This window comes from Nicotiana sylvestris, chromosome 2 (assembly GCF_000393655.2).
Source record: "Nicotiana sylvestris chromosome 2, ASM39365v2, whole genome shotgun sequence".
NCBI classification, from domain to species: domain Eukaryota; kingdom Viridiplantae; phylum Streptophyta; class Magnoliopsida; order Solanales; family Solanaceae; genus Nicotiana; species Nicotiana sylvestris.
In genome coordinates, this window is record NC_091058.1 from 190,244,463 (window position 1) to 190,266,987 (window position 22,525).

The 22,525-nt window shown below is 38.9% G+C and overlaps 1 long non-coding RNA gene across 1 annotated transcript; it reads right to left on the reverse strand.

The window, feature by feature from the left end:
• Positions 1-13,541: 13,541 nt before the first annotated feature.
• LOC104230243 (uncharacterized) lies at positions 13,542-16,079 on the reverse strand. Its single transcript, XR_711835.2, has 2 exons — positions 15,849-16,079; positions 13,542-13,876 (listed from the first exon to the last, which is right to left on the reverse strand). It is a non-coding gene; the product is annotated as an uncharacterized lncRNA (long non-coding RNA).
• Positions 16,080-22,525: the final 6,446 nt, after the last annotated feature.

The window sequence follows — 22,525 nt, forward strand, 5'->3', positions numbered from 1 at the left end:
ATATTTTCCCCGGCACCTTGTGCCCACATATTTCTGTCTCACATTGCACAACAATATTCTCATGTTACTCAGCTCATAGGTTCCATAACCCAATACAATTAAGAATGTTCAAGGAGCCTCATTCACTTAACATAAAGTAGAGTACAACTTCCAACCCAATTAGGAAATCAACGAGAAAAGATGAAGTTATTTTTAGAAATCATTTGATAAAGAAAATACCATTTTCAATTAAAGTACAATATCGAAGGAATCATTACCTTTAATACGAAAAATTAATAAATTAAAACATAGTAGAAATTCCTTTTTAAGTAAAGTACAACCTCAAACGGTTTAAGGAAACTTTAGTCGAGAAATCAATTGAGCTAAGAATGTAACAATTCTTGAAATTTGAAGTATTGAACGTATTAAAATAATAAGGCGAAGTATTGTAAACACTATGGATTCCAACACAAAGGATTACAACAGTAAAGTGATCTAAACAATTAATACACTTGAATTATCAATAACAAGTAAACACAACAAACAGAAAGTGCACGTCATCAATCTTCGTGCTTTAACACTCTCTCACCAAAATAATAAACGGCATCACCCTTCGTGCACGATCCCATAATATCATATATAAGTGGACAGCGTGCCACACAATCCCATAATATCATATATAAGTGGACGGCGTGCCACATGATCCCATAATATCATATATAAGTGGACGGCGTGCCACACGATCCCATAATATCATATAAAAGTGGATGGCATGCCACACGATCCCATAATATCATATATAAGTGGACGGCATGCCACACAATCCCATAATATCATATATAAGTGGACGGCATGCCACACGATCCCATAATATCATATATAAGTGGAAGGCGTGCCACACGATCCCATAATATCATATATAAGTGGAAGGCGTGCCACACGATCCCATAATATCATATATAATATCTAAATTCATATAGTAGACCCCTTCAGGGGAGAATAACAACTCAATACCTTTAACCCGGCAAGGGTACAGCTAACAGCCCAAAATATCCCGACAAGGGAGAATATATATATCAGTCTACACATCCCGGCAAGGGAGTATTCACAACACATTCTCCTTTTTAAATCCATTCTTCCTCAACTAACACATTCATGTTCGAGCTAACGCTCCAAAAGTACACCAATCACAATTTTACCTCAACCGTTCACATTATATGAAACTCATCAAATAAACAAGGAGCTTGTGTCACATTATTCGAATTAAAAGCAATCAAGACTCACGGTCATGCTAGACTCCGGTGCATAGATAACCGTCACCATGCCTATACACCGTACTCCACATTAGCAAGTAGCAAATATCATCCTAATCCTATTCCCTCAAGCCAAAGTTAGAACAAACACTTACCTCGAATGCTCCAAACTCAACTCACGCTTCTAGTATAGCTTTACCTCTTGATTCCACCACCAATCCGCTCGGATCTAGTCATAAGTTACTTAATCACATTAATAATTACTAAATGAATCATCCCCAATGCATGAAAATAGATTTTTCAAGGTTTTTCCCAAAAAGGTCAAAAATACCCCCGGACCCACGTGGTCGAAACTCGAGGTTCGGACCAAAACCCGGTTACCCATTCCCCCATGAATCCAAATATATGATTTGTTTTTAAATCGGACCCCAAATTGAGGTCCAACTTCTCAATTTGTAGAAAACCTAGGTTCTACCCAAAACACCCAATTTTCCCCATGAAAATCTTTGATTTGAAGTTGGAATTATGTTAAAAGATGTTAAGGGATAAAGAAATTAAGTTAGAAATCACTTACCAATCGTTTTGGAGAAGAAAAGTTGTTTCGAAAATCGCCTCTTAGGTTTTGGGTTTTTGAAAAGTGAAAAATGACTGAGATTTCCGAACTTGTATACCTTTCTGAGGACCTGGCACGGACCGCACAAAAATGTGTTGCGGCCGCGCCGAGTGGGAGAAAAATTGGGGCTTCTGAACCCTTCTAGCGCGGACCGCACTGTTTTGGTGCGCGGCCGCGCTGGTTGATCTGAAACCCTAGCCCTCAGACTCAGCCACGCGGACCGCACAGAAAGGCATCGCGGCCGCGCGTCTCCAACGCGGACCGCGCGGAAATGACCGCGGCCGTGCTGGTGTCTGCAACACCTGAACCTGCATTTTCTTAAGTCCAAGACCTCTCGGGCCCCATTCAAAACTCACCCGAAACACACCCGAGGCCCCCGGGACCTCAACCAAAAAGCACCAACGCATCCTAAAATATTTTTCAACCTCTTTCCCATCATCAAAACACTTCAACAACACCAAAAACCATCAAATTACCTCAAATTCGAGCCTAAGTTCTTCTAAAACTTCCAAAACACGCATTAAATCAAAAACCCAACCAAATCACGTCCGTATGACCTGAAATTTTGCGCACCTATCCCAAATCACTTAACGGAGCTACAACAACTCTCGAAATTCCATTCTGACCCTCGCATCAAAATCTCACCTATCAACCAGAATTCGCCAAAATACTAACTTCGCCAATTCAAGCCTAATTCTACACCGTACCTCCAAAACCACTTCCGATCACTATCCTAAGTCACAAATCACCTCCCGAAGCTAACCGAACCTTCAGAACTCACATCCGAACCCTCTAACACATAAGTCAACATCCGGTTGACTTTTCCAACTTAAGCCTCAAAATATTCTTTATATTTAACTCCGAATCTTCCGCAAACCAAACTCAACCTCACATGCGAGTCATAATACATATTACGAAGCTGGTCGAGATCTTAAGTCGTTGAACGAGGCGTTAATTCTTAAAACGACAAGTCGGGTCGTTACATCTAGCCTCCCCTCCTTCACAAGATCTAAAGGCACAGATGACCTCCGCAAGCAATCTACCAATCATCGGTCCTGAGGATAGCCCGGCGTCGGCTATTCTACAGCTAGAATCAGCAACTCCTAAAGAGAATAAGATGTTGCATCTCTGCATATTGGAAATGTGCGATTCCTGGTCTAATGGTAGGGAACCGCCAAGTGCAATCCCTGGGTTCCCTAAGTTGATCCCCATGTCAAGTGAGGTTATCAATGCCCCTGTACCCAACCCGCTCATCCCATGCGGGCACCCTCCAATGCAATTCAATAATCCTAGCATGCCTTCTATGGTTCGCCCCCAGGCGCCAGTTTCCTGGGCACCTCCAATATTGTTCTCTACAGTACCAGTCTGCACCAGAACACAACCAACTTTGCCACGGCCGTATGTTGAGCCTCAAATGTTAACCTTTCAGCATCCACAACTTCAATCAAAAATAACATATGTGACCTTGTACCCTTTCATTCAACCTCCGCAATAGGATCTCTTGGGGGAGCAAGAAAAGGTTGTTAAAAATCCCGAGCAAGAGTAAATGGCTCGGAAGACGAAGAGTCTAGAACAAAGCCTGAAAAATATGCAAGGTCTGAGTGGTCAGAAGAGTGTCTCATACTATGACCTCTGTATGCTTTCCCATGTCCACTTGCCGGCTGGCTTCAAGATACAAAAATTTGAAAAGTACGAAGGGAACAGGGACCCGGTTGTTCATCTAAAATGATACTATAACCAGTTGAGAGGCACTGGTGGAAAAAGGAGCTGCTAATGGCTTATTTTGGGGAAAGCCTCACCGGAATCGCTTCTGAGTGGTATACGGATCAAGAAATTACTCATTGGCATGTGTGGGACGACACGGCTCAAGATCTTATTCGCCAGTTCCAATATAATGTGGACATCGCTCCCGACAGAAACTCCTTGTCCAATTTGAAAAAGAAAACTGCGGAAAGCTTCCGCGAATATGCTATCAAATGGCGTGAGCAAGCTGCCAGGGTAAAGCCTACAATGGACGAAATTGAAATGGTCACAGTCTTTCTACAATCCCTAGAGGCGGACTACTTCCAGAACATGATATCTGTTATGGGTAAGTTGTTCGCTGAGGCTATCCAAATTGGGGAAATGGTTAAAAACGTTATAAAAACAGGGTGAATCTTGAGTCATGTTGTCTTTAATGCCACATCACAGGCTTCTCAGAATGGTTTGGAGGGTTTGATGAACAGAAATAGGAGTGAGGAGGGAGCCATGATAGTTTCAAGCACGAGGGGGGCCCACAGGTTATTCAGCCAGTCATATGTGCCTCCTATGGTTCCACCACACTATTATCCCTTTCAAGATGATGCTTATGACATGGCACCGCCTCTCTATGCAGTGATGAGTGCACAATCTTACACGCAACCACAACATTATCCACAAAATCGAGCTCCACCTCCCAGGAATGCCCATCCTTACCAAGCTCCATATAATCCTCAACCAAATGATCCCCAATACAATCCTCGCCCAAGAGAGCCTTTCAGAAAGAATCAATTCACTCCTATTGGTGAATCATATACAAGCTTGTTTCAAAAGCTAATCAAGCTACATCTATTGCAGCCAGTGGCCTCGAACCGGCTGAACACCGAGTCCCCCTCACACCGAGCTGATGCTATATGTGAATACTACTCTAGAGCAGTGGGGCACAGTACAAAGGACTGTTGGACCCTCAAAAAGGCAGTTGAAGATTTGATTGAAGCTGAAAGAATCATTTTTCGGGATGAAGAAGCTCCTGATGTCATGAACAATTTGTTGTCTGCCCACAACATCGGGCCAATAGTCGGAATGATTTGTGAAGCTGAGGAATTTGATCCGGCACTGAAGGCCATTGCAGCCATGGCCGAAAAAAAAAGAAAAGCCAAAAAATGCTCGCCAAGCCTAAAAGTTCCCCATTAGATGGGAGTTTCGGTAGCCAGTCTTGATATCCTTTCTGCGTTCGGATTATCTCAGGGTGTGATCCAGATGTTTTACTTTATTGTCTTACTTTCCGATGTAAACCCTTATATCTTCAAAAAATTGAAAAAAAAAATGAAAAATAAAAAAAATCAAATGAAATTAATATTTCATTGTCCGAGAATATCTCTTTTCTTAGTCTTGTCACTTTTCTTATTTTTCTTTTCAGTTCTGTTAAATGTAGATTTCAATAACATGACATGCTTGCGGACTTCATGCCCAGATCCTAAAAAGCTATCAGACCTCGAAATAATGAATCAAGAATTAGATCGCAATGAAGAGAAGTTTAAAGAAATAAATCAAAGAATTGGAACAACTGAAGGAAAATTGGTTCTAGATTGGAAAGGTCTATACATTGCAACAAGAGTACTGCCAAAAGAGTGCGTTGTACTTGGGACACATCGAAGGAAATGTCCCTCAAATAATTGTCAATGCAAATGTAGCCAAAAGGTGTTATGTTGATCCTCCATATAGTATTAATATTCTCCGGTTGGGATGACGAAGGTGTTCATTCTCGCTAACCAAACACCATTAACCCTTTTGTAAACCATTTGAGCCGGTTACTCTTCTTTGATTACCCTCTTTGGAACCTTAAGGTATTATTGAAAAACAATTGAGATTGAAACATTGAAAAATGAAATGAAAAAAAAAGGAAAAAAAGAGAGGAAGAAAAGGCAAAGAAAATGAAATGAAAAAAAAATGAAAAAGAGGAAAATGGAAAGGAAAAAGAAGGAGAAAACAAAAGCAAAGTTCCCTGAACTACGTTTGAATTGATTCCGAAAGGATACATAGGCAGCCTCTCTTCGGGGTTCAGCCACACCAAAATAAAATCTGAAGTCCCCCAAAAAGTGAAACTGGGCCAAATATTATAATGGTTCGGTGATGATCCCGCACAAAAGGTTCAAATGTTGTAACTCAATCCAAATCCTTTTTTACCCAAACCCTATTCAAGTACTTTCTATCAATAAGTGAGAATGTTCAAGGACCAAAGAATATAGTTACTTGGATCTGATACAGTCAAAATGAGAGAAATAAAATGAGAGTGTCTTATTGGTGAAAACCCACACGGGCACTGTGAGGCGACAGTAAGCGAAGAAATCAAGATGAGAGAGTCTTGTTAGTGAAAACCCACACGGGCACTACAAGGTGACGGTGAGAAGAAAAATGAGAAAGGTCAGCTCGTGAAAACCCGCAAAGGGCACCCCTGATCGAAAAGAGGATCCTCACAGCCATCGGCACCGACAGAGTCATGGCAAGGTTTCTCGATTTTGAAGCAAAAGTTGTGATGAATTTTTGAGAGTCAGACGGTTTACACAGATCAGGCATCCAGTCCAAAAGGCATGTCATGTTCATTGAAGTCCGCATGTACTCTAGATAAGTCCATCTTTCCTTTCCCCAAAAGGGACACTTCTTGTTTTAAACTCATTCTCCATTCCATTGTTTGTTTTCTTTGAATCCCTTTCAGTCTAACTCTGTTCCAAAATTGAGGCAAAGAAAGGATGGCAAGATTGATTTATTGGGCTTTTGTTTGATACGAGCAAATATTCAAGAAGATACCCAGCCTCGGCAGGTGCATCGAGTCGACTTCGACTGGCCATGATGGCCGATGCTTTGAAATCAAAAACTCCTGAAAAGAAAGGAAGTCCAAGTCAAATGCCCACAAAGGCAAAATAAAGTTGAAAAAAGGTTAAGTCCCACGTGACGAAATGTCTCGGCAAAGATTTGAAAAGCCAAGGGATCCCAAATGCTCTGAAATTGAAGTCGGAAGAAAGAATCCAAAAATAAAAGGCCAATAAAGGTGAACAAAGTTGGAAAAGGTTAAGTCTCATGAGACTAGCCGTTGCAACAGAGTTTGAGGAGACAAAAAGTTCCCCAATGCTCCGAATAATTAAAAACAAAAAACAAAAACAAAAAAAATAGGTAAAAGAAAAACAACAAGTCAAAAGTGAAAGGCCTACGAAGGCAAAATAAAGTTGAAAAGGTTGAGTTCCATCGACCAACCATCATGGAAAAATCTGGAAAAAACCAGAGGTTATTAGGGCCTGAAGTAAAATTGGTCCCCAGGAAACGAGCAGTTGCAATTGAGATCTTCATCAAAGAAGTCGGGTCGAGATCAAGTGATTGAAACAATCAAGGCCACAAAACCAACCACTGTTTCAAACTAACAATTATTTTTTATTTGAAAACATGAAATAGGTGCAATCCAATGAAACCTTGCAAGAAGCAGGTGCAACCAAACAGAAACTGTGCAAGGGCTAGAAACAACTTTGCAGCAAAAATTAATCCAAAAGGGAAGTCTCCTCTAAATTCTTTCCGCATTTTATTCGTTTTCTTAAATAAAACAAAAAAAAATATGAAATGAAAAGAAGAAGAAGAAGAAGAAGAAGAAGAAGAAGAAGAAGAAAAAATTCAAAATCATAGTAGCATAGGGTCTCCAATCTCTAGCTACGTCCTTTCCAACAAAGGGTCCCATTCCCTAGTCGATGCCAGCATAACTTGGTAATCGTTTCCCACATAGGGTATCATTCCCTAGTCACTGCAAGCATAACCTGGTAATCTTCCTCAAAATAGGGTTCCACTCCCTAGTTGATCCCCGGCATAACCCGAGGACCTTTTTCTTTTCCGGAATAACCCGATGACTTTCCTGGCATAAACCATGGACCTACTCGGTATAACCCGAGGACCTTTTTCTTTTCCGATATAACCCGATGACTTTCCCAGAATAACCGGTGGATCTCCCTGGCATAACTCGAGGAGCTTTTTTTTCCGACATAACCCGATGAATTTCCCGGCATAACCCGTGGACCTCCCTGGCATAACCTGAGGACATTTTTCTTTTCCGGCATACTTGATGACTTTCCCAGCATAACCTGTAGACCTCCCCCGGCATAACCCGAGGACCTTTTTCTTTTCCAGCATAACCCGATGACTTTCCCAACATAACCCGTGGACCTCCCCGGCATAACCCGATGACCTTTTTCTTTTCCAGCATAACCCGATAACTTTTCTGGCATAACCCGTAGACCTCCTCGGCATAACCCGAAAATCTTTTTCTTTCTCGGCATAACTCGAGGATCTTTCTGGCATAACCCGATCATTTTTCCAGCATAACCTGGTAATCTTCCCAATTTGGGGCCTCCGATCCCCATTTAATTGCATTTTAGATATAGGGTCTCCACTCCCTAATCTCTTTTTCTTACGGATACACAATCCCGATTTTAATTGCTTTCAATAAAGAAATAGTTTAGATTTTGTTTACAATAACTCACGAAATTTTCCTAGTGAAAACTGGGGCAGAAAATTTCGTTCATTTGTTAACTTTGGTGCCTGAACAGGTTTTCACTGCGAGGCACAAGGTTTGAGATGACCAAAAGAAGAAGTCTCAACCAAAATAAAAGAAAAGAAGAACAAGAAAATAAGTTGAACTCTAAGTATATGAGCGGAGAAAAGATGTGGATTGCTCAAGATATGATTGAAGTCACAAGCTTTGCATGTCCCGCCTTTATCCAAAAAGCTGAAGAAGAATGAACCAACGGTTGCAGCTAACGAGCATCAAGATTCAGATCAGAGTCTGCAGGAAGAACCAGCCAAGACTCAAGATCAAGCTTCAGAAGATTTATAGATAGGAATCTTGTAACTCGTAGTTGATAAGCTTAGCTAGTTTAGCTTTTTATTTTTCATTTTGGTGTAATAAGGAGCTCAGCAAGCAGAAACAACAGTAAAATCACAGTTTCTCGGTAGTCCCAGCTACCAAAACTTCCAGAACTACACCAACCTGATTCCTTTATAGCCAAGGATATGTAGGTAACCTCCGAAGCAAGGTTTGGTCAGGCTTTTTCAAAAGATGATTCTCATGGAGTTTCAAACGGGCACAAATCTTTCGTAATTGCTCATTTTATCTTTGCTCGGAAAACCCTTCATGTTTCCGAGCAATAAGGGACAACTGTGAGCATGTGATTTTTGCCCTATATGAATTGCTCCTATAAAAATCAAAGAAAATTGATTTTTTCCAATTATTTGCCATTTTATAGGATTTTGTAGGATTTTTATTAATTGTTTGCATTTTTTGTGCACGTTTAATTCTTATTAAAATCATGAAAAAAAACAAAATACCATGCATTGCATTTAGATATTGTTTTATACTTTTTAAAATCAATTAGTTAATTAATTTTTGTATTAAAAATGAAAATCACAAAAAATAGCTTATTTTACATTTTTATATTTTAATTTTTAGATTATTGATTTTTTTTCTCTGTTGATTTAGGATCAAGTAATTTTTATAATTATTATAATTATTTAGTTTTACAATTTAGATAATTTAGAATTTTTAATTAAAAAAAAGGAATATAAGAAGAGAATTTGAAAAAGGGGGTTTTAATTCAAAATTGGGATGTTCTTATGCCCAAAATATGTCCCAAATCACTCAAAGCCCAAAAACCCTACCCGATCGAACCTGGCCGACCCAGTTGACCCGCCCAAATACCCTTTTAATCTCAGCCATTTACTCAATTCAATCCAATGGTCTAGATTTCTCCCCACCCCCATATAAAAACCCACTTATAACACCCCAAAACCCTAAACCTAATTTCCCCATCTCCCAAAACGGCGTCCTCACTCCTCCTCCACCTTCTTCCGCGCCACCACCACTTATATTCACCGGATAATTCCCCTCTAACCATCACATGGTCTCTCCTCTCATTCCCTTCCACGTGGCCTGACAAATAACGGATTTTGTACAAATCGAATCTTACTCCTTCTCCCTCACGCGATCATCTTATCCGAAATAAATTTGAAGACGAGATTAGAATGAATGGGAAGCGTAGGATTGGATCTCACTCGATCTACTCCCTCCATTTGTGTTTTACTCATTTCAAGAATTAGAATTTCGGATTTCTCTAAAGAGGGTAACATTTTTTTTTTATGAGGGGGATTTTTCTATATTTTGGGGGTCGTCCCGCTGTTTTAGAAGAAGAAAAATTGGAGGGATTGGAGAATCCTCAAATTTTTGGGACTAATTTTTTCTTTCTGTTTTTACCAGCGAAAAAAAAAGAAAAGGAAAAAAATTGTTTCAATCATCTTCTTCTATTTTTTATTTTTTTTGTTCTTAAGTTTGGAGTTTCTCAGCTTGTTTAAAAGTTGAAAGGAAAGTTGTGGTTGTCTCCTTGCTAGTTTTGTTTTCACTTTGTGGCTGGATTTCATCATCTTCTTTTGAGACTCTTGTTTCGTCTTTGTTTGCTGCTAGAGGTTGAAATAGCTTCAGGATATATGGATTACTGTAATGCCGTGATGTTCCTTTAAAGGTATATTTTCAATACATGTACATTGAAGTGTAAAAATAGTTCATATTCAATATGTAACTAGACCAAAATTTCTAACATCTTATATGAATTGCCTTTATTCTTGAAATTCATCTTTGCTCTCCTTAAGCCTAAACAATATCAAAACTTTTTCTTTCTTATTTTATGTGCTACATACAAAAGGGGACATATTATTTCTTCTTTTTTCCCTTTAATGTTCAATATTTATTGCATTTTATCTTATAATTATTAGGTATAATGTTGCGTGATGCGTTTCTGATTTCTAACTAATTTTTTTTCTAATTAATCTATTGGTTCTTTTCATATTCTTACTTGTAGTTTTATATTTAGATATTGAATTCCGAAGTTTAGCATTTTAACCTCTTAAAATAGAAAATGAAATGTTAGGTGCTGATTTTGAATTAAAGCACATTGCTTGAGACAAATAAAGGTTACATGTTCAATATTTTCCAGTGAAGAGTCCATTATCCTTGTTTTTTTTCCTGAAACAAGTTTTGTTTTGTGTTTTTTTGGATCTTCAATCCATTTGGAACGTTTGTTTGTTGTTGGAATTTTTTTTTTAATTATTCATTTTTTTTTAAAAAAAGGGACAACAATTTGAATCTGGGCTAAGGTAAAAAATGCAATTTGGGTCTAGGATTGTCCAAGAAGAAATGGGCCTATAATGTGGTGGGCTTTAGGTTTTGGATTGGACATTAAATAAGGTAGTTTAGGCCTCTGTTAATTTCGAATCCATACCTCATGGCCTCGCAATAATCTCAACGATTAGGAAAGTAAACACTCATAGTTTGATTTAACTATTGTTGTGATTATGTATATGTTCACGTAACATAATCATGAATTTCATTCTAAAAATAAATCGAGGGATGCATTCGCGCAACTTCGACCAAGACTTTTCCTTAATAATTAATAAAGTGCGATTGGCTGGGAGGATGATTTCCCCTTTCGTTGTTTCGCTTGCTATGTTGAATCCGTTGAGGACTCGAGAGGCAGGCACGATTGGGTCAAGCAGCCTAAGCTGCTCTACCACCCTCGACTTGATAATATAGGCCAAGCTACCTGGATCGAAAAGTACACATTTAATTTGAAATGTGTTTACGAGGAAAGAGATTACCAGTGCGTCGTTGTGAGGTAGAGACAAGGTATCGATGCCCTCGTCGCTGAATGTGAGAGCATCCTTGGGTATGTAACCCCTAGTTCGCTTTTCTCTGGTGATGGATATTTTTTTTCTTCTGATCATGGGTTCTTGTGGAGTATCAATGCCTCCTAAGATCATATGGATGACATGTTGTGGCTCATTTGTTTCATTCTTCTTGGTTGCCTCTCTTTTCCGGAACTGATTTTTGGCCTGGTCGCTGAGGAATTCTCGGAGATGACTTTGCTGAGTAGTCGGGCTACTTCTTCCCGGAGCTGCCGGCAATCCTCGGTCCTGTGACCATGCATGTTGTGGAATTCACACACAAAGTTATGGTCCCTTTATGAAGGATCCAATTGCATGGGCCTTGGCCACCTGGTGTCTCTGATTTTTCTGATGGCGAATACGATGTCTGAAACATCGACATTGAAGTTGTATTTTGATAAGCGAGGTGCCTCTCTTGGCCCTGTGTGCCTATTGAATTTAGCTCTGTTGATAAGTCCCCGACGATTTTGACCTCGATCAATTCTTCGGGCATTGGGGGGCATGTTGCGCCTTGGGGAGTTTCTTCTATCTTCGGTGTATGGTTGGTATCTCTCTTTGTTCATCTTTGACTCATTTTCCGGAAGCCAGGGGATCCTAGTTGGTCATCTTCGACCCTGATATTCGATTGATATCGATTGTAAACATCCGACCAAGTCACGACGGGGTATTCAACCAGATTCTATTTCAGCTGTTTCGAAGCCACCGAGCTTCGTTCATTAAAACCTTGAATGAAGGCCTGAACTACCCAGTTATCGGAGACGGGAGGTAGTTCCATTCATTCTATTTGAAAGCGAGACATGAACTCTTGCAGCATTTCATTCTCCCTCTACTTGATTTTGAAGGCATCGTATTTCCTTGTAGCTACTTTGATAGCACCAGCATGTGCCTTAATGAAAGAATCTGCGAGCATGGCAAAGGCGTCTATCGAGTTTGGGTCTAGGTTGTGATACCATAACATTTCCCCTTTTGAAAGGGTCTCTCAAAATTTTTTCAGTAGGACATACTCGATCTCGTCATCCTTTAGGTCGTTGCCCTTCACCGCACAATTGTAAGTAGTGACGGGCTCGTTGGGGTCCGAGGTTCCATTGTACTTCGGAAGGTCAGACATTTTGAACTTCTTTGGAATGGGTTTTTGGGCCGCTTCTTGTGGGAATGGATTTTGTATAAACTTCTTCGAATCTACACCTTTCAGGATCGGGGGTACGCCCTAAATTTGATGGACCCTAGAATTGTAGGTCTCTGCTTTCTTATCGTTGGCTTCTATCTTCTTTTCGCCCGACTTGATCCTTTTTGTGAGGTCCTCCAGCATCTTTATGATGGAGGGGTTGGTTGCGACCCATTTTTGCTTGATCTTTCTGGTACCTGCTCGGCTCGGGGAGCCATTTCTTGAGCTACCGTGCTTTGAGTCTTTTGGCGGCTTTGCAATTGAGCAATCGCCAGCTGTATTGCTTGTAACATTTCGAAGATGACGTGAAGGCTAACCACTTGTTCTTCCTAAGCCAGGGTTTTTTATTCTTCTTTTTTATCTTCCTGGTGTATGCTCTTGTTGGTGTGGGAGCTTATTTCGACGTGTTGAGCGTTGTGCGAGACCACGTCTATGGGAATTGGTTCTGGTGCATTCTCAGGGTTTCGTGGTGGTACACCAACACCTGGAACGTTCACACCATTCTCTCAATGGTCTTCAAGATTGTTGTTTTCTCATGCATTTACTGAGTTAGACATTTTGACCTGAAATCAAAGATCTTGGACAAGATAAAGCGTGAAAGATAACTTGCATTATGTAGTAAAACTAACGAGAAAATAATCACTATTATTTTTAGCCCCACGGTGGGCGCCAAACTGTTTACCTTGAAAATGGTAATTACAATTGAATTTAATTTTGTGGTTCCAAAAATACGTGATATATTTTTATGCTAGTTGTTTAGGCAATGGATGCTTAGTGAAGTACTTGGAAACTAGGTAAGAGCTTGAGAGCAAGGTGATAATCAAATGAAATGGCTGACAACCGGGGCCTCGAGCTTGCTTATTCAGGGCCTCGGGATCGAGTCTGATATCTCACCAAGGGTAGTCGATTGATGACTAACAGTTATAATAAAATCAATGATGGCTATTTATGGCCAATAATGAGCAATAAATGAAGAACAATAAATGGAACACAATGAATATAAGTAATAAATATAAGTAATGAGATCAAGGGAATATGGTTGAGATTAGAGATAATGTTCTTGTGTATTCAATATTGAGAAATAGATCATTTACAAAATGATAAGGATGCCCTTTATATATGACAGAGAATTCCAACATAGTACAAATGTATTTATTACAAAGATATAGAGTCGGTACAACTATTTAATGCCATGGTGCGGGCCTGGACTAGCATAATAGGCTTCGTCAGCTCTGGTCACATGCTTTGGGAACATCACATCGAGCCACCGAAGCTACTGGTTTACACTGCCTCGAGGCTGGTCGTTGTGAGCCCTTGAAGTCAATCACTGGGAGACCTCGAGACGCCTTGATGATCGTAAAATCGAACCGCCGATTTTTACTGCATACAATACAGTGAAAACAATATCAAAGCGGTAAAAGATGGCATTTAACACAGTACGCTCAAACATGTAATAAAAATTAGATAATAAAAGCCAAGTATAACAGTTATTCTAAACTCGAATTCTTGAACCCTAAACCAGAGATTCTGGGTTCTTGTCCCCAGTGGAGTCGCTAGAGATGTCACACCTCTTTTTTACCCGAGGGTGTATATAAGGGAGTTTTTCTAATTAAAGTGACATTATTTGAAATAGGATTATTTTATTTATTTAGGATCGTCACTTGGGATATTTATTATGGTGTCCCAAGTCACCGGTTTATTTAAAAATCGCATATCAAGGAAATTTGACTTCACTTAAAAGTCTGCAAAACCAGAAAAAACTATATAAGGAATTCTATTAACCCGGGAGAAGGTGTTAGGCATTCCCAGGTTTCGTGGTTCTAGCACGAATGCTTAACTACTAATAATTGACCTAATTATATAATTAATTGCATGTTTTAAACCTATTATGCATTTTTTTAACTTTGTAACCCCTTTTAATTATTTTAACCCACTTTTAGGATTTATGGGATTATTTCTTGAACAAGTCATGATTATCGTACACTTGCCATTTTGGAACATATTGTAAACCATGCTACATTAAATGCACCCGCGATTTGCGATATTTTTATTTTATTATTATTCACAATTATTATGGTCGGGTCACATAAAATGCACACCCGAATCGTGCCTAAACCAAAACTACGATGTTCAAATTACATCCTAAGCTATTATGAGATTATTGTAAAAGTCCATGGCAGCATGTAGGGTATTTTTGCTACTTGGGGTAATCTAGCCTTAATTGTTATAAACTTAGAATATGAGAAAATGAGCCCAATTGACTATTTGTAAAACAGGCCCAGTCGCGACTATGAATTGACTGGGCCTTTCGTGGTTATGTTTTTCAACAACGAAAAATTGCCTAAAATATACATTGTCCAAGTCCAGACTTGGTTCACACAAGAGTAATATCAGAAAACTATTGCATTAAACTTTTAAAATTAGCTATACTACTATGATTTCTAACAACCCACATAAAATTAGAATTATGTTAATTTCAGACAAATAAGTTCATAGTTGGGGGCCAAGCTATTGGGCTTAGCACCCAGGCCTAGTTTCCTCACATTGGACAAGGCTTGCACGTACATAGAACTTGCATGCTTGCTCGGACCAATACACTTAAACTAAATGATGATGGGGAGCTAAGAGCAGATACAACAATTACCCATAAAATAGAATTTACAAAGGAAAACAAATTCGCTATGCTTTACGTGATAATAGCAATGGGATATGATTTGAGTACCAATATCAACACAATAATCCCAAATTATGCAAACAATCTCTTATTAAATTACAATCATCCTTGGGCTTAAATATTCCCATAATAGAATTACAGAATACATTATTTAATACTCCTCTTAATCTCATTCTTTCAAACTCAAAACTATATGGATTCACAAAGCTGCTACTCATATGAGGCCTTTTACTATAATGACTCACCTAAATCTCAAGCTAACAGTCCATATCATGTTGTGACTAGATCCTGCGTACTTATGCCATAAGATGAATTACTTTTGAAAATATTAGGCAAAGGTAAGGTGAATCAAAACACCAAACTAGAAGTATCAATAGCAGAAAACAAATTAATTTATCCCTAAACCAGTTCTAAAACTGAGCCGTACAAAATAGATTCAACCAGGGCAAGGAGTTAACATCTATTAACTACTTAATAGAAAACAAAAGGTAGTGTAGTAATTATAAGCAAACATTTTTCAATTCATAGTATTACTTTATTCAAATAGAAGCCCAAATATTCATTCATGACACATATGAACAGCATAAATCACAACTTGAACAAAACTGATGGTCCACAAGGATTCAACAATTTCATAGTCATTTAACAAAGCATAATACAAGGGATTTGTGGACTGACCTAGCTGGCTAATAGATAAACAAAGAGAAGTGGAATCCATCCCAAGTAAAAGATCCCAGCAGCAACTTTCTGCAGTAGAACCAGAAATTCAAACAATCAATCGAACTTGTATATCCAAAAAGGTGAAGCAGAAAAATAGAGATGGAGAAAGCTTGAAATCCTCTCTATTTTTTGGTTTTCTCTTGTGTTTGAATTTAATTTTCAGAGTGCTTTTTTTTAGAAAATCAGTGAGTATGGAGAGTCAGGCTTATTCCTTTTATAGGCTGCACAAAGAGAGCATAAAAAAAGAATATTCTACCCTAGAATTCTGAAATGTCAGATAGTACAACTTCTTTTAACAGCTGTTTGTCCTTTTTTCTAGCCAATTTAAGCATTTTCATGCTAAAATGGGCACAGTTGTCCAATACTAGAACTTTCTGATATTTTCCTCATTTTAAATTCCCAATTTTACCCTTTTCAGTTTAGTTTATTGCAATTTCAACCCAATTTGACCTAATTCTAATTGTGATTACCCATTAACCCCTTCTAGAACCTATTAGAACAATCTAGGCAAATTTAGACTTTTCTTGAATTGTTTTTCAATTAAGCTCCCCCCAAAACCTTTGTTATTATCTTTTCCATTCTTTAAACCATTTAAACCTAAAATCAATCATCTGAATTAAGGCAACCTAGCTAAAACCATTCTGATTTAAGACCTAAACCAATAATTGAAATAGGACGTTTATTTAATTAAACCTACTAAACCCAAACAAATTTAAATTCAAAACAACAAAAATGGTAGAAAAACAGTAACAAAATGGTGAACAAAAATAATGATGCTATAAAACCTAATAATTAATCCTAATTAATCAAAACTTGATGCAATTAACCTAACTTACAAATAATTAAACTGCTTTTTGTTAATCACCATGTTTAACATGTTCGAACAATTTTTTCAGAATTAACCTAACAGTGAATTCAAACACTAATTAGTCTAAACACACGGCAAAACACATGCAATATCATCAAAGCAAAAAGATATAGACGGAAAGAAATCAAGAAATATACCTAAAGAAGAACTCTATCGAATCAGAACAACTTCGAAATAGATCCAAAAACTAAGTTAATTAATTGTTCTTGTTGAGAACGATCAATTAACGTAGGTTATAATCCAAATCGAGTCTTGAAAACTCGGAGCAAATCAAAAAGGGGGAAAACTAGGTTTGTTCTTAGATTTGGGATTCGAAGAAATCAACAGGGAATTTATGGAAATGGATGGTAGCATAGTGATGAGTGGAGGCTTGGGATTGTGGAGTGTGATTTTGGGTTTTTCTGGGCGGCTTAGGGTTTGGTTAAAATCTCATATCTTAGATTGATGAAAATCGGCAGGGATTTTGGTGAAAATGTTAATGGATTACGTTTGAGGGACTGAGGGTAGTGTGGGGTGTGAATTTGGGGTGATTTGGAGGTGTTCCGCCATCGTAGTGCGATTTTTTGGCGGCGGAGACGGCGAAGGATTCAAAGGCAGCTAAGGTTTGGTGTTTTGAGAGAGATGAAATGGAATGAGTGGGGGGGGGGGTCTTTGGGGTATGATCTCTTCGGACACTTAAAATGAGATAGGGTTTGGAGTTGTGAGTCGTTGGATCAAAAGAATCCAACGGCTAGGATTAAAAGATGATGAAACGGCGTCGTTTAGGTGTGAGGTGGGGGGGGGGGAGATTGGACCAGGTATGGGGAGTATTGGGCTTAGGCGAAACTGAGTAAAAATAGAATTTGGGCCAATGAATTTTGCTTTGGGTGGCCCAAAAATCAGAACCCCCAAACAAATTATTTCTCAAATTTTCTTTTTCTTTGTTTTTCCTTTTCTTTTCTTTAATTTTAAATACTTAACTAAATTAATTAAAAGTCCTAAATTAAAACCTAAATTAATCTAATCTGTAAAATCAAACTAACCATCTATTTATAATATTTACAAAATTAATTAATCCTAAATTGATGAAGAGAAAATTTAATCTAATACTAAAAGTTAAAAATGTAAAATGAACAATATTTTTTTTTGTGATTTTTATTTTAGTAAAGCAATTAATTAACTATTTAATCCTAAAATACGAACACAAAACCTAATATTCAATGCATAAATTTTTACGTTTTGTGGTATTTTTCATGATTATAACAAAATCAAATGTGCACAGAAATGCAAACAATTAATAAAATCCTACAAAAATTCTATGAAATTAAAAAAAATTATAAAATCTATTTTCTTTACTTTTTGTAAGAGTATTTCTAGTAGGGCAAAAATCACATGCACGTTTGGTATGTAGTATAGGCGCATAAATAGTGCCTCAATTTTTGAGCTATCTATGTCAAGGTGCAGCAGGTATGTTCCAGCAAAGAATACCATGCTTCATAAGGTGTGAACTTCTTATTCCAGTAATATATGGTCTACTATTTTCTTCCCATCTCGTCATGTTTCCCCAAAACACAACCGAAAGCCCCATCTAGTACGGACAAATATAATAGCAGAGGTTTACCAGGTTCTAGCGGGACCAAGACTGGTGGCATGGATAGGTATTCCTTGATTTTGTCAAAATCTTTCTGGCATTTTTCAGTCCATTTTCTTGCAGCACCTTTCTTTAATATTTTGAAAATTGGCTCACAAATCACGGTTGACTGTGCTATGATTCAGCTGATGTAATTGAGAAGCCTTAAGAAACTCATCACATCTTTCTTGCTCTTCGGGGTTGGCAAATCTTGTATGGCTTTGACTTTTGAGGGGTCCAATAGCAATTTTCAGTAGGGACTCCGAAAGCACACTTTGCAGGATTCAGTTTCAGATTGTACCTTCGAAGTCGATTAAAGAATTTCCTTAAATCTGCTATATGATATGCGCTTCTTCTGGATTTTATAAGGATATCATCTACGTATACCTCTATTTCTTTGTGAATCATGTCATGGAAAATGGTCTTCATGGCTATCATACAAGTGGACCTAGCATTTTTCAGGCCAAACGACATTATTTTGTAACAATACATTCCCCATAGAGCGATAAAGGTTGTTTCCTCGGCATCATCCTCATCCATCCAGATCTGATGGTATCCCCCGAAGCAATCCACAAAGGATTGGAGTTCATGCTTGGCATAGTTGTGAATCAGTATATGTATATTGGGCAATGGAAAATCATCTTTGGGACTTGGTTTGTTTAAATCTCGATAGTCGACACATACTCTGACCTTCCCATCCTTCTTTGGAAGGCACGATGTTGGCTAACCAAGTTGGATATTCGACCACTCTGAGAACTTTGGCTTTGATGTGCTTGGAAACTTCTTCTTTGATCTTCAGGCTCATATCAAGTTTGAACTTTCTTAGTTAATGTTTTATGGGCGGACACATCGGATCGGTAGGTAGTTTATGAGTCACTATAGACGTGCTCAAACCAGTCATATCATCATACGACCATGCAAAAATGTCCTCATACTCCTTTAGGAAAGAGGTGTATTCTTCTTTTTCTGATAGTGACAAATGGATACTTATATGGGTTTCTTTGACTATTTCAGAATCTCCCAAGTTGACTATCTCAGTTTCGTCCAATTTTTGGTAATTACGACGCTTCATGAGCACGTTTTCATAGGCTCAAGATTATGGTTGAGATTAAACCCGAGGGATTATCGACATCCAGCCTCGGGGTAGTGCAGATCGATAGTCATGATTGAAAAATGGGAGGCTCCCAAGGCATGTGACTAAAGCTAACCTAGTCTATTTGGCTAGTTTATGTCCGTACGGTGGCATTAAATGGTTGTACCAACCCCATCTCTTTGTAATAAATGTATTTGTACTATGTTGGGATTCCCACTCATATAGAAAGGGGATCCTTGTCATTTTGTAAGACATCTGTTACTCAATATTAAAATGCAAAAACATTCTCTCTACTTTCTAACATATTCTCTTGATCTCATTTCTTACATTTATTGCTTATATTCATTGTGTTCTATTTATTGTTCTTCATTTATTGCTCATTATTGATCATAAAAGTATTCCATCAATGCTATCATAACTGTTAATCCCCCATCGATTGCCCCTAGCTGAGCATCCGACTCGACCTCGAGGCCCGTATACGCCAACTCGATGCCCCTATTTCCAACCATTCGGTTTGGTCATTATACTATCTACAAACACTTATCTCATTTTCTAATCAATTACTTAGCATCTATTACCTAAACAACTAGAATAAAATAGATCACGTAATTTTAGAACCACAAAATCAAATCTAATTGTAATTACCATTTTCAAGGTAAATAGTTTGGCGCCCACCGTGGGGCTAAAAATAATAGTGATTATTTTCTCGTTAGTTTTACTACATAATGCAAGTTATCTTTCACACTTTTTCTTGTCCAAGATCTTTGATTTCCGGTAAGAATGTTTAACTCATTAAACGCACGTGAAAACAATAATCTTGAGGACCATGGGGAGAATGGTGTGGATGTTCCAGGTGTTGGTGTACCACCACGAAACCCTGAGAATGCACCAGAACCAATTCCCATGGACGTGGTCTCGCGCAACGCTCAGCTCGTCGAAATAAGCTCCCATACAAACAGGAGCATACACCAAGAAGATCAATAAGAAGCTCAAAAATCCCCAACTCAGGAAGAACAAGGGGTTAGCCCTCACGTCATCTTCAAAATGCTACAAGCACAACAACAGGTGATTGCTCGGCTGTAAAGCCAAAAAACATCCCGAACACTCGGGAACTGGGATCAACAACTAAAAACCGTATGACCTCCAGGTCAGAGTTTCAAACTCGTAAGCCCTCAATGAGGCAACATCAAGTTCACAACACGACTCCAGAGCCAAATACGTCCCGAACATTCGGGGACTGGCATCAACAACTTGAAACCGTACGACCTTTGGGTCGGAGTTTCAAGCTCGTAAGCCCTCAATGAGGCAGCATCAAGTTCAACAAAACGTTCCAGAGCTAAAAACTTCCCGAACATTTGAGGACTGGCATCAAAAACTCGAGGACGCATGACCTCCGAGTCGGAATATTAGAACTCGTAAGCCCTCGATGAGGCAATATCAAGTTTTCAATGAATGTCTCCCGAGCCAAGAAACTTTTGACGACTCAGGGACTGCCGCTAACTGCACCCCCATCGACTTATCAAACACCTGCGGTCATAAGACCCCATATGGGCAGCCTCAGTCTTGCAAGACCTGTATAAGGTAGCAACAAAAACTATAAGACCTCAAGCAAGGCATGAATCATACTTGTACCAAGTAACCAAAACTCTAAGACCGCAAGCAAGGGATGAACCATACATGTACCAAGTAACCAAAACTGTAAGACCTCAAGCAAGGCATGAACCATACTTGTACCAAGTAACCAAAACTATAAGACCTCAAAGGCATGTAAAAATTTTTAAGACCTTACAAAAGGCATAATCTCAATCTTAAAGTTAAGGCTATATATTGAACTTGTAAGACCCCTAAAAAGGCATACACTCGATACAGATGTCGAAACTACTTCAATCAGGAACTGAAAGGCTCCGGCCAAACATAATGATTATGGTCAAAAGGTTGTACTAGCCAAACTACCACGACTCAGGGACTCCCGACCATCGCTATAAAATCATAGGCCTTCAATTACATCGAAAGTACTTCGAAAAGAACCGGTTAAACAGCCTACCCTCGACATAGGCAGAAGAGCTTTGGCCATGTCAGCTCCAAACTATAGGCTTCGCGATACTCAGCCATCGAGACAAACCTCAAGAGGTGATCGATCATCACCATATAACGACTCACAATCGAGGTTTTTATCATACCATCGAAGAGTCAGGCAAACACAATTTCAAAAGACCTTAACGAGGGAAAAATAAAGTCTACTAGAGGTCGTACCAACCTAATGCGTAAGAGCCACTGCTGCCAGCCCATACTAAAGGTCATACCGACCCAATGCGAAAGAGCCACTGCCGTCAGCCCATATAAAAGGTCATATAGACCAAACGCATAAGAGCCTAAGGGCCAACATTAAATTCAAAAACATAAGGTTCAATGAGCCCGAGTCGAAACCCAACTCGGAGAGTGAACCCGAAGCAGTTAACTAAAAATGCCTAAGAGCTCAAACGCCAACTTATACTGAATGGTCGTACCAACCAAGTGTGTAAGAGCCTACGGGCTAGCCCAATGAGCCCCAGGGCCATACTATGAATCTGAGGATTCCTTTTAACTCAAAGACCAATTCATCTAGCCAACAACTGACAAATATCAAGGCAAAAGGAAACGCATGAGAAATAAAACCGCGAGGCATCTTTTTATACATATATGTGAGAGAATACAAGCTTCATTTACAAATTTCTTTGAAAGCACTATACACAAAACAAGAAAGTAAGGGCCTAATCTACGTCCCCATCGGGGACTATGGTCCGTCGGCCTCTTTCTCTCCATCTTCAGCATCAGACAGAAGGAGCTTAGCACCATATTCTCCCGCCTTTGCCTGCTTTATCTCTTCCGAGAGGTCGAAGCCCCTGGCATGAATTTCCTCGAGTGTTTCACTCTGAGATTTGCACTTCACGTATTCTTTGCTCCTACTCTCATGGTCCAAAGCCCCCCTTAGCTCAACACGAGCGTTGGCAGTGTCCTTTAAATAGATAGCCACCTTCTTATCTGCCTTAGTTTAGATTACTTCGGCTTCAGCCCGGGAATCCACG